The sequence below is a fragment of the Apium graveolens genome, chromosome 6, assembly GCF_009905375.1.
Source record: "Apium graveolens cultivar Ventura chromosome 6, ASM990537v1, whole genome shotgun sequence".
NCBI classification, from domain to species: domain Eukaryota; kingdom Viridiplantae; phylum Streptophyta; class Magnoliopsida; order Apiales; family Apiaceae; genus Apium; species Apium graveolens.
The window spans coordinates 101699640-101708431 of NC_133652.1; the positions used below are offsets into that span (position 1 = coordinate 101699640).

At 35.8% G+C, this 8792-nt stretch overlaps 1 non-coding gene across 1 annotated transcript; it reads left to right on the forward strand.

Annotated features, from left to right (window-relative positions):
• Nucleotides 1-3157: 3157 nt before the first annotated feature.
• LOC141669647 (small nucleolar RNA R71) lies at nt 3158-3264 on the forward strand. Its single transcript, XR_012553915.1, has one exon. It is a non-coding gene; the product is annotated as a small nucleolar RNA R71 (small nucleolar RNA).
• The last annotated feature ends 5528 nt before the right edge of the window (nt 3265-8792 follow it).

Below are 8792 nucleotides of genomic sequence, written 5' to 3' on the forward strand. Positions count from 1 at the left end.
CAATCGTAGACAATAGCCAAAAGTTCTTTCTCCGTGGTAGTGTAATTTAGTTGAGCACCATTTAGAGTCTTACTAGCGTAGTAGACTACATAAAATATATTGTTCTTTCTCTGCCCAAGAACTGCTCCAACTGTATAGTCACTTGCATCACACATCATCTCATAAGGCTAATTCCAATCATGCGCAGTTATGACAGGTGTTGTGATTAAAATCTTCTTCAATGTCTTAAAAGTAGCAAAGCATTCTTCATCGAATTTAAAAGGAACATCTTTCTCTAACAGACTGCACAAAGGCTTTGAAATTTTTGAGAAGTCCTTGATGAAATGCCTGTAGAAACCCGCATGACCAAGAAAACTATGAATCCCCTTGACAAAAATAGGTGGAGGAAGATTCTCAATGACCCCCACCTTGGCCTTGTCCACCTCTAGACCCTTATTAGAAACCTTGTTCCTGAGAATAATGCCTTGACGCACCATAAAATGACATTTCTCCCAATTGAGAACTAGATTGGTCTCAACACACCTCTTGAGAACATGTCCCAGATTCTGCAAGCATTCATCAAAAGAATCGCCAAAGACTGAGAAGTCATCCATGAACACCTCCATATTCTGGCCAATCATGTCAGAAATGATGGCCATCATACATCTCTGAAATGTGGCTAGTGCACTACATAGACCAAAAGAGACTCGTCTGAAGGCGAAAGTACCAAATAGACAAGTGAAGGTAGCCTTTTCCTGATCTTATGAAGCGATACAAATCTGATTGTAACCCGAATCTCCATCCAGAAGACAGTAATACTCATGACCAGCCAACCTGTCAAGCATCTGATCAATGAAGGGCAATGGAAAATGGTCCTTCCTAGTGGCTTTGTTTAGCTTCCGATAGTCCATGTAGAATCTCCACCACGTGACTGTCCGTGTAGGAATAAGCTCATTCTTCTCATTTGCTACCACAGTAATTCCACCTTTCTTTGGCACACATTGAACTGGGCTTACCCATGAACTGTCAGAGATAGGATAGATGATTCCTGCATCTAGCCACTTCAGAATTTCCTTCTTTACTACTTCCTTCATGATAGGATTAAGTCTTCTTTGCTGCTCGACTGTAGGCTTGCTACCTTCCTCTAGCAGAATTTTATGCATACAGTAAGAAGGGCTGATCCTCTTGATGTCTGCTATAGTCCATCCAATTGCCGACTTGAACTCTTTTAGAATCCTCAAAAGTTTTTCCTCATCACCACCTGAAAGGTCAGATGCAATAATAACAGGCAGAGTAGATGCATCACCTAAAAACGCATACCTCAAATGGCCAGGTAAAGGCTTAAGCTCAAGAGATGAAGGTTCCTCAATAGAAGCCTTGAGGCGTTTAGGAGCTTTGTTCAATTCCTCCATTCCAAGAGATTCGAAAGGCATATCAATATTTCTTTTCCAGGGAGAAGCATTCAAATACTGCAATTGCTCTTTACCTTCATCTTTTTCACTATCTGAATTCCCCAATATGGCTTTTTCTAAGTCATCAGACCTTAGCAATTGATCAAGTTCCGATGTGACCACCGAATCGACCAACTCCACTTTTAAGCACTCCTCATTATTAGTAGGAAATTTCATAGCATTGAACACATTAAAAGTAACATCCTGATCCAGAACTTGCATTTTAAGCTCACCCGTCTGCACATCGATCAAGGTTCGGCCAGTAGCCAAGAAAGGTCTTCCCAAGATTATGGAAATCTTTTTATTCTCCTCGAAATCAAGAATTACAAAATCAGCAGGAAAGATGAGTTTATCAACCTTGACCAAGACATCCTCCAAAATACCTCGTGGATATGTAATAGAACGGTCGGCCAACTATAAAGTTATATAAGTTGGTTTGGGATCAGGTAAGTCCAACTGCTTGAAGATTGACAATGGCATCAGATTGAGGCTAGCTCCCAAGTCACATAAGCATCTATCAAAAGATACTTTTGCAATAGTACATAGAATAGTGAAGCTTCCTCGATCTTTAAGCTTTGGAGGCAACTTCTGCTGCAACACAGCACTACATTCCTCTGTGAGAGCGACAGTCTCTAAATCATCTAGCTTCACCTTCCGAGATAGAATACCTTTCATAAACTTTGCATAACTAGGCATATGCTCGAGAGCCTCAGCGAAAGGTATGTTGATATGAAGTTTCTTGAACACCTTCAGAAACTTCTCAAATTGCTTGTCCAGCTTTTTCTTCTGTAGCCGCTTATGAAAATACGATGGAGGATAAATCTATTTATCCCCTGTATTACCCTCAAGCGGAGTGTGCTCAACAGTACTCTTCTTTGGTTTCACTTCTTCATCTTGCTGCTTTACTTCTTTTCCAGCCCCAGCTTCTTCAGTCAACTTTTGAGTTTGTTCGAGATTCGCAACCTTATTAGACCTCAAAGTGATTGCCTTTACCTGCTCCTTAGCTTCCTTCTTTCCTGACACTTCAGTGTCACTAGGCAATGTACCAGGTTGACGATTTAGCAAGACATTGGCAATTTTCGCAATTTGATTTTCCAAGGTCTTGATAGAAAACAACTTGACTTTTACACATAAGCTTCAACTCCTCTAATTCATATTTTTCATTACCTGGTTGCAACTGAAGTTGTTGTCTTGGTGCATACTACGGTTGCTGAAAACTAGGGGGGTTGTACTGCTTAGATGGATACTGGTGATAAGGCTATTGAACCGCATTCTAAGCGTTACTCCAACTGAAATTAGGATGATTACGGTTGTGAGGATGATAGGTGGCTGGTACAGGTTGCTGCAATCGCTAGAAGTTGCTCACGAACTGAGCTGGTTCACTAGAAATTGTGCACTGATCAGTCTCATGGGCATCAGTGCAAAGCTCACAGATACTACTGATTTGATTAAATCCATAATTAGCCAAAGTGTCCACCTTCATTGTCAAAGCCTTAAGTTGGGCAGCGATAGCAGTTGCTATGTCCAACTCCAGAATTCCTGCTACTTTCCCCTGAGTCAGTCTCTAGGAAGGATTCTGGTACTCATTAGCAACCATCAGTTCAATAAGTTCATAAGCTTCATCGTAGCTCTTAGCCCACAAGACTCCTCCTGATGCTGTATCAAGCATGGGCCTAGAAGTAGGACCCTATCCATTGTAGAAGCAGTTAATAATCATCCAATCAGGCATTCCATAGTGTGGGCACTTCCTTAGCATCTCCTTATATCAATCCCAAGTTTTACACAGAGATTCTCCAGTTTGCTGAGCGAACTGGGTAAGAGCATTCCTGATTGCTGCAGTCTTCGCCATGGGGAAGAATTTAGTGAGAAACTTTTGAGCAAGATCTTCCCAAGTTGTGATAGACCCTACTGGTAGAGAGTGTAACCAGCACTTAGCTTTGTCCCATAGAGAAAATGGGAAGACTCGTAGCTTGATAGTATCTTCAGTCACATCATTGAATTTGAAAGTGTCGCAGATCTCGATGAAATCCCTGATATGCATGTTAGGGTCTTCAGTAGGAGAACCCCCAAACTGAACTGAGTTCTGTATCATCTGGATCGTGCTTGACTTGATCTCAAAAGTGTTAGCCCTGATGGCTGGACTAATGATGCTAGACTGAATGTCATTAATCTTAGGCTTAGAATAGTCCATCAAAGCCTTCGGATTTTCTGCTTGATCACCTATAGCTACTACAATTGGCTCTTCAACTTTCTCTTCTTCTTTTACCTTCTTTTCTTCCTCAAAAACTTCCCTACGAACTACCACAAGTTCTTTCTCGGCTTTATCCAGTGTTCTCTTACGAGTACACGAACGCGTATGTAGACATCCTCGCTAGATTACTTGAAACCAGAAAAGGAACAAATAAGTAACTATGTCTGAGTCAATGAACTTTAACGAACACTGATGGAAAGCACATAAACTATAAATTAACACTGCAGTCCCCGACAGCGGCGCTAAAAACTTGTTAGTCGCTAAACACGCGCTAATAATACACGCAAGTATACGAGTTCACAAGTAGTATAGAATCTTTTCTAGTTCATTCCCACAGAGACTGTATTGGTTAACTATCTAAATTATGCACCTAAGCAACTATGTATGGTTATTATCCAATGCTAAGACGATAAAAAATTGAGAGTTTTTATATAACTACGAGAATAAGATTAACTGAATTGATATATATGACAAATATGGGATTCTAACTTCATTAAATACTTCATTTAGTAGCCTTATTATTCTTAACCTTAGCATGCAATGGTGATGACACTAATTAGATAACACGAAACTGATAAACGCCAACTTTCGTTGCACGAGTACCATTCTACCAGACATCCATAAAAGAGATAGAATCTGAATAGGCACCAGTTATATTGAGAACCTATATGTCTATAGGATTGGACAACATAAAGGTTTAAGCATAAGTTATCTATTTTAATTACATATGGCAAGTAAGATGGTTAAAATTACCTACGAATCATGCATAACAAATACATAAACCTATGCTAGCATGGCAAGTTCTAAATCCTTAAATTCACTTTCACTTCATTAAGAATTAACACGCTATCTTTTAAGTTCGCGACGCTCATAAGACGAATATGCACAACCAATACTAGGATATCATACAATCACCACATACTAAGACATCAAACAATTTAACTAAAGAAATATGCAAGGTCTCGTAAGAGGGCTATTTTAAGCTAGAAGGGGGGTTGAATAGCTTAATTACTAATTTAAAAATTGTTGTGGCATTTTAAAATAATTTATCCCTTTTTAAAACTTTACCAAGTGGTTATGCAGTTTATATGTGTGAAAAATAAAATGCAAGGAAAGAAAATACCACACGGCGATTTTATCCTGGTTTGCGATGGCGCAACCTCTAATAGATTCACTCACCCCTACTCCAGTCCCTGAGCTCCTCTCCCGGACTCGGGATTTTCCCTTATAATAAACTCACTCCTTTAGTATGCGGAGAAGCCTTTACACCCTTACAAGTATTTATCTTGGTGCGTAACACAAGGGTCACCACCTCAAAATAAATGTAATACCTACACAACTTATCTTGGACAATAACTCCCCGTTATTTCTTCGAAGTTATTGTAGAACATTTGTGTGGACTTGGCTTCCTTAGCTTTTGTCGATCTTGGATCTTAGTGATCCGGTCTTGGGTCTTTCCTCTTCTTCATGATGCAAAGACTACTAATTCCCCGTTAGTACGTCTAGGACTTGGGTCTTAGAACGAGAATCACCTCACGTCACTTCACCTCACTACAAAACTAATAAGACAATCCACGAAACAAAACAAGTAGAGAAAGGTTTGTTTGAACTATTATGTTACGGTACTAGCCCATAAGTAGTATAATATCCAAATAAGAATATTAAAACTAATTAGTTATACTTGACTTATGATAATACAAGATGGTCAAGTATATTTATAATTACTCTTTTATAGATTAAATTAGATAGGTGGAGTAATATGAGTAGTCTTTTTATATGAAGCACTTATGGCTTATGACTTCTTTAGTATTCTTCTTCTTTCGATTATATATTTATAGATCGAAGAATACTTTAATTACAACCTCGGAGTTGTAATTTTACATTTAATTATATCAACTTAAGGTTTTAAGGTATACTTGTATATTGACGATTATAAGGTCAAAGTATACTCTTTTAACTTCAAGCACGTTTATAAGATTTATGAGTCTTAGCCGAGATCCAAATAAGTTAAGTGCAAGTAATTGGCTTAAGATTGTGCTTTCGAAGTTCGGACGAATAATTACGAGTATTTTATAAATATCGTAGTATAACCCCACGAAACACTGAAGATGTTAGAAGGGGCTTATACGATATGACTCGTAATTATTTATATACACGATATGTGTTAGCCAAGATCCAACTAAATAGTGTGAAATTAATTGTCTAACTCGTAGATTTGATTCGTCCTTAAATTTAACGGATGATTATGAAGTGTTTATAAATCGAGTTATAATCCCCCGGAACACTAAAGATGTTAGAAGGGATTAAAACTATGATTCGTAATAATTGATGTGCACGAAATGTTTGAGCCAAGATCTAATTAAATAAAGTGCAATTAATTGGCTAACTCGTAAACTTAATCCGTTTTGATATTTGACAAATTATGAATTGTTTATAAATCGAGTTATAATCCCCCGAAACACTAAAAATGTTAGAAGGGATTTAACTTTACTTCGTAATATTTTATGTGCACGAATAATTGTTAGCCAAGATCCAATAATAAAAATAATTGGCTAACTCGTGAACTTAGGTCAAATATAATCTCCCTTTAGGAGATGAAGTACTTTTGTTTATAGATATTCTTCTTAAGATGATTTATGTAAAGATCAAGTACTTATTCGAATTCTGAGTTCGAATCTTAGTTCTCTTGAGAACTTTGTTTATAAGAGATCTTATATTAGAGCTTAAGATGAAGTAGAGATATTAAGTACAAAGCTCAAATAAAAAGAACTCAAATAAGAAGCTAAAAGTTACCACTTTTGAAAAACGGTCGGAAAAGTTCGCCGAAAAAATTTGCCAGAGGTTCGGCCGGATTTTGGCACTTTGGTCGAACTTGGGCAGCCCTTCGGGAGGCCGGGAAGTGGTAGTGGATGAGCTCACTTGGGGGGATAAAGCTTGGTTGGGTAAAGCTAAGCTTGGATTTTAAAAACCATGTATATAGGTAAGTATATAAAAGATAGAAGGTTTTTGAGATGAAGTGTGTGTATAGAATTGGAAAGAGATGAAGAGAGGCACTTCTTGAAAAAATCCCAGCAACTTTGTGACTCTTTAGCTTTAAGAAAATGGGTTGGGGTGGGGGTTTATTTATAGGAGAAGTTGGGTGGATTGAATGGTGGAGATTTGAGAAAAATGGATGGTGGATGGTGGATGGTGTATGTCACTTGGATTGATGACATGGAAAGCAAAGTGTGTTTCTTTGCAACTTTCCATATGAGACAAACAACTTTATGGATTCAAAATCTCAGCTGAGATTTTTTAATATATATATATATATATATATGTATTTTCCTTTTCTTTTAATTATTGTTTAATCACTTAATTAAGGATTAAACACCATTAATTATGACCACCTTAAAAACTCCTAAATAAATACCATAAAAAATATGATAAATACTTAAAAAATATAAAATGACGTCCTGCAAGTTTTGGTCAACTTTAGTCAATGGTAACTAGGTCAAACGTGGTCAAATGTGGGACCAACTGCCTTGATTTTTGTTCCCGGACAAAAATTCTCTGAATGCTACGAAATTTTTACCATAATTAGAAAATACCATTTAAATGATCCATACCAAATTTAAAGTTATTCTAGCATGTGGAAGTATTTTATCTAAAAATTAAACTGTTTTATCAGCCTTTCTTCCGAGTGAAAATATTATTGGTCTTGAAATAAAGGAGATGGATCTTTTGACCAAAGTTTTGACTTGAATAAATACTTAAAATATATTTGGATTATAGAAAATGTGTTTTAGTATTTTTGAATAATTTTCTCCGAGAAATGTTGATTTTACGAACCGTGAGAAAATTACTGTAAGTATACAGAATTGAGTTACAGAACTGAATCATGAATATTAATAAACTTTGAATAAAAACTCTTTTGATATATGTAGAGATATATTTTAGAGCGAAGAGTTAAGTATTTTTGATATAGCACGAGATCTCTAAAGAATATTTCTAATATATTCTTTATTCGAGCTTGTTGTCATATTCCTGTTGCAACACAGATCTAAGAAATATCATATCTTGATTCTTTTTTGATCATATTGCCTTTAGAGATATATTCCATAAAGATATAGTTTTGATATTTTATAAGAATGGAATATCTCTTTTATCTGTTTAAAAGACATGATTTTGTTAGTTTGACTTTTTGACTTTGATTTGGATCAATTAAATTCATGTCCTAATGGAGAGGATCTATGTGTTCTTAATTTTATGTTTAATCGTACAAATACCAAAATAAATAATATATCGAAGATATCCTTTGAATCTTCCCCTTTTTGGTATTTGTCAAACAAACATAAAATTAATAGTGTGTGCTTCCCCTTGGTGTATGCATGAATTTTTGAAAAGCATTTTGTACATAAGACATTTAAATAACTTAGAGATTTAATATCTTTCTTGAGGCCCTGCAAAATACCTTGTGAGATGTATCATACAATAATATATTGAAGCACAAGATAGATCCTTATATATAAAAAAGTTAGCAATATTTTAAAATTTTAAAAAGAGGAGTCTAATTCTCTTCCCCTTTTGTTTGGTTTATGCCAAAAAGAGTATGTTATTGCATGCCAAAAAGAATATATAGTTTATCATGGGAAAACATTATATAATGGTCAAGCAATGTAGATAAACATTTAATTTCATTTTGTTGCTTCCCTTTTGTTTTACTATATGTGATGGCTAGAAGTTTACATATTGAAATGGATTGATAGTAGCGTAAAGTTGATGAGAAATAGTTTGTATATAATTCATGCAGATTTAGATCAGGCATGGCAATTTACTTCTGCACAGATCAAAAGAGATGTAATTGGCAGATATATTAAAAATTACAATGTGTTTATACTTTCTAAAAAGAAATACTATCATAGTTGAGTTTGTAACTGTTGATCTCGTTTTAAGCAAATTATGATAGTTTAAATGTAAAGACAAAATTTCTTTTTGAACAATATTTTTAAGTAGTATTAACTTAAACGTGTTTTATATTGCCTTGTTGCATAATGTTTTTAAAGAGAGAGACTCCGTTTTTATTCATACATGAGCCGTGAAATGTGTCTTGTAGAATATATCCCGGATCG